This window comes from Helianthus annuus, chromosome 12 (genome assembly GCF_002127325.2).
Source record: "Helianthus annuus cultivar XRQ/B chromosome 12, HanXRQr2.0-SUNRISE, whole genome shotgun sequence".
Classification (NCBI taxonomy): domain Eukaryota; kingdom Viridiplantae; phylum Streptophyta; class Magnoliopsida; order Asterales; family Asteraceae; genus Helianthus; species Helianthus annuus.
Window position 1 is genome coordinate 146,207,236 of NC_035444.2, and position 4,618 is coordinate 146,211,853.

At 31.5% G+C, this 4,618-nt stretch overlaps 1 long non-coding RNA gene across 2 annotated transcripts; it reads left to right on the top strand.

The window, feature by feature from the left end:
- Nucleotides 1–1,993: 1,993 nt before the first annotated feature.
- LOC110884200 lies at nucleotides 1,994–4,248 on the top strand. 2 transcript variants are annotated; one of them, XR_002560985.2, is made up of 3 exons: nucleotides 1,994–2,248; nucleotides 2,450–3,987; nucleotides 4,069–4,248. It is a non-coding gene; the product is annotated as an uncharacterized LOC110884200 (long non-coding RNA). The 2 variants fall into 2 exon arrangements; XR_004875062.1 differs by having other exon boundaries at nucleotides 4,058–4,210.
- Nucleotides 4,249–4,618: the final 370 nt, after the last annotated feature.

The following is a 4,618-nucleotide window of genomic DNA, read 5'->3' on the forward strand; positions in this document are numbered from 1 at the left end:
TAACGGTGTTAGTAACATGTCTCATAAACTGATATGATCCTCTTACACGAACTCACAAAAATCTGTTTGTAAATATTTCATTGTCTGCATTTCATTTCTTTACATTGAAAAATACAAAAAGATTTTGTGTGTGTTTTAGCATAAATTTTGAAAAAAAATTCAAAAAGATTTTCGACAAACTGATGTTGGAAAGCTGATTATCAAAATTACGAGTGCTAAACATGATGACATTGTTGTGAGGGGGAGTGCTTCTAATTGTCAATATATAATTTTTAAATCAACAAATGGTTCATCATATGTGAATGATTTGAGAGAAAATTAGTGTTGCAAAATTGTTAAAATTAGAAAATTTATTTCCGGGTTAAGTAATTGCCAGGTTTTGATCTTGGATCTAAAGATAGAAAGCCAGGTTACAATATTCATTGAAGAAAGCCAAGTTTCGATTCTGAAAATCAAATTTTGAGAAGCCAGACAACGATCCTGAAGATATTGCTGAAGATCAAAGAAATACCAGCAAATCGAGAGGGGGAGACTGAAGATAGAGAGAGAGAGAAGTTCAGAGGACTGATAAAGACTGAAGATTGAAAAAGACTCGACCTTTAAGACTCGTCAACATCTGAGGGGGAGTCTGTTGGTGCAGTCATCTGTCGTCTTCGTCTTATGTCGAGTCTCGAGTTTGTTGCAGATCTGATCAAGCAAGAAATCAAGAAAAGGATAGCTGGCCGTTTGAAAGGAGCCTGTCCGTTTGAAGACGTGTCCGTTTGTATCTTGGCCGTTTGAAGGCTGGCCGTTTGAAGCATGTTTCAAACGGTCAGGGACTAGTATATATAGGCTCTCAAACGGTTTCATTTGTAACGATTGAGAAACTTGATACCGAAGTGCTGCCGGTTGTTTCTCTGACTGTAATTACTGTTATATCAATAGAAAAGAGATTTAAAGTGTATTTAAGCTGTTTTGAAATGTGTTTCTTAGTATTCCGCCTCTGAAACATACAAGAGCTCTTCTGAACGACTCATTCAGGTCGAAACACGATCCTACATAAAGGGATAGGAGTTATAGATGTGGATAGTCACCACATAATGGATACATTCATAACAGTCATCACAATCTTTTTTTTTTCAAAAGAGTTTATCAAATAATTTTACCATTGTGAAAAAAATTATATATAGGTCTTTCTATTTTATACTTTAATGTTTTTACTTAATTACTTTTATCTCAAATTCCCTGCTGAAACTTATGATGATTGGTGATGGTAGGTTTCTAAATTTTTTTAGGGAGTGAGAGGGAAATTTTGATTATTAAGGAGGGAAATACTGGTTGAAGGAAAATTGGGAGGGAAAAATAGTTTTACGAATAAATTATTAATCTTTTTTTTATCTTTATTATATTAAAAACTAGGAGGAGAAACTAGTTTTAGAGAGAATTTGTTAATCTATCTATCTTTTGGTATATATTAAAAACTACTTCTATACTTCCGTGCGCGTTGCGCACAAAACCGCTGAGAAAAAAATGTAGAAAAAAACACTAAAAGATAACCGAAAGAAAATCAACAAATAATAATAATAATAATAATAATAATAATAATAATAATAATAATAATTTGGGTAATCACTACATGGGGCATTATACCACTATACCCATTTTAACTTCAAGTCTGGTAATGCCTCTTCGCTGACTAGACTACCACATGTTAGATCATGCCAAAGAAAAAGACTTGAGTTCACCCACCACTACACATTGTCTAATAGAATGGTCTTGCTTTTCAAAAGAAAAAGCTCTGATTTCTTTCTTGTTCAACATATAATGGTATTACACAAATGACCTATTTTTAGTGAAATTCATACGAGATAAAAAAAGTAAAAGTTAAATATAATACAATTTTAAAAATATTGTATACTTTATATAGTTTTTTTTTTCTTTTTTTTTCTTTTATATTTTTACCTAAAAATTTATTATCTTATACGTTAAAAGGAAAAAGTTAAATTCAATCTCAAAATTTTATAGTTTCCCCATGCCCGCTAAACCTTCTCCCCTAATATTCAGTTTCCTCCAAAACTATTCACATTCTAAACCCTAAGTGTGCCCCCATATTTGACATCTCTCTAGTGATAATTGCGAAGGCTTCTCCGACGGAATCTTTGCCACAGACCCGTAGTGAAGACGGAGAACCCACATGCGAAGATGGACGTCTTGTTCGCAAAGTTGCCACTTAGTTCAACCACATTAAGATCCGTTCCGTCAAGTGGAGGTCAGATATATACTTATCTTTTTTATGCAATTTTGTTTGCTAGCATCTTCATTATGATTTGTTGAATTGTAATTGAAGCCTCGGTATTGATTAAAGTTGTTTGCTGGAAGATTTTAGGGTTTTTTTAGTTATTGCTGAAATTTAAATGACACTTCATCCCCAAATCGTGTTGTTTATTCTAATTTAAAGCCTAAATTGCAGGTACTCATCTTTGATTGCTGTAAATTGATTTTAGTTTTCTCAATTCGTCATTCTCAGAGTAAAGGTAAATATATTTTGATTCTGTTAATCTAAAGCCTAAATTATAGCTACAGTCTCCGTTACCCCATACAAAAGTTATTGGCATCGTTGAACCCAATCTATGCTACTAGATTTCAACCAGTTCCTTCACCCATAATTATGGCCTTGTTGGATGGAGGTAACCATTTAAAAGAGGGAGAGGCGGTTGCCTCACAGCCACCCTATGCAACTTATAAAGTAGCCATAGTTTATTAGATGTTTTTTTGCCATTCATTCATGTAACTGTTGTTTGTTAGCAGACCATATGTTTCTAGTTCTATTTTTGGTTTCTAACGCGATATTTAATCTTAGAATGAATGTAATTCTATGAAAGGGTGGAGTAGATGTATTTGTCAACAAGATTCTGACCGGAATCCAACAGAGAAACTTAAAGGTAAATAATACATTTTCTTTTCATTGCAAACAATGAAATTCCATGCCAAGAAATAGTTATATCGCTTCAATAGATTCGACATGATGTTTTGAAATAAGTCCACTTGTTCTTAGTTAGTTGTTTATTGATTAAATTGTATGGGTTTCTTTAGGCAATATCAGTAGACAATAAAAAGCACAAGTCATTTTTATTGAAATCCTTCGCCATTGTTAATGTCTGTTGACAAATTAAATGATGTTTATGTTAATCGATAACTTTTAATAAGACGCCCCCTGGATTGACTTGTGTTAATTTGAGCCAAATCGTTTAAATATTTTCATCTTTTGATGAATTCAAGTTGTAAATCTGAGCAGGTGGAGTTGAGTGATAGAAGCTTTTGATGATTTATTCTTCTAAGGTTTACTTTTATGTCCCAATAATTGTTTTATTTGGTGCCAACCTAGAAAATTTAGTGCAGATTTAATTGTTTATGATTCCTAAATGTTTATCTAAAAGCAAGCAGCATTACAAAACTTGATTAATCCATGCCTTTTTGTAAATATGATTCTATGAATCTGTTGATGCACTAACAATGGTTGGTTTTAAGTTAAATGTGACATTGGGAAAATATTTTAAAAACGTGGAATTATTATGTACCAAGAGTAAAGGTGGGATTATTGTGTACAAGATTGTAAACGTGGGATTATTAAAAACCAATTTTCCTTAGTTTTTCTATAAAAATATTGGCCTGCTAGTGTAAAACTTTATTAATTCTTTTTGTAAAATGATTTTTTGCACTATTATGACTAGAGTTTAATAAATATTTGTTGAAAACTAAATTCTATATCGGAGATGAAGTTTTTCTCAAAAGCATTCTAAACTCTACCGAGACTGTAGCAAGAGTAAGGGTCTAGAGCTTGGACCCAAATGATCTAGTTGGTGGTACAAAGATTAGACCAGAATGGTGTGAGTAAACGTTCAAATACCAATAAAAAAAGATGAAAACTTGGTAAGACTATATGGTTTATTTTCTACAATTCAAGATTGTATTGGTGCATCCATCGCATGGCCCTATCCATTCATCTCGGTATGTATTTATTAAACTTGTGATACAAATAATTTTAATATAATGGAATTTAATGCTTATACATGGATAGTTTATTTGTAGGTAGTCCATGAGGATTGAGGACACATGATGACCCAAGATTTATGCTTCTTATTTCTTTAATTCCTTTTAATTTCTTTGTTAAATGTTAAGACTTTATGATAGATAATGTTATAACTTATTTATGGTTAGTGTTTTTGTTATGAACATGCTTATTTGAAATGTAATGAAATTTTATTTCTTTCATTAGTTGATGTTATACAATAACTATTAGGATGTTATATGTTGATGTCTGTTTATAAAATTGGTTTTATAATCTTATTTGGGATATTAGGACCATTTTCTTGATATTAAAGTAGCTATAACGTTACATCATAAGAGTCCTATAAATTAAATTTTAAGGACGCTTGTATGTGTATCAAAAGATTAAAAGTAGGTAATCACATATTAGAACATTGTAAAAGTGTCCTAATATGTTCTTTTTAGGACTCTATTTAATTTGTCTATAGACATATTATGCGATCATAAAATTTGTTTCATAATCTTATTTGATATATTAGGACCCTTTTCTTGGTACTAAATTAGCTATAATGTTACATCATAAGGGTGCTAT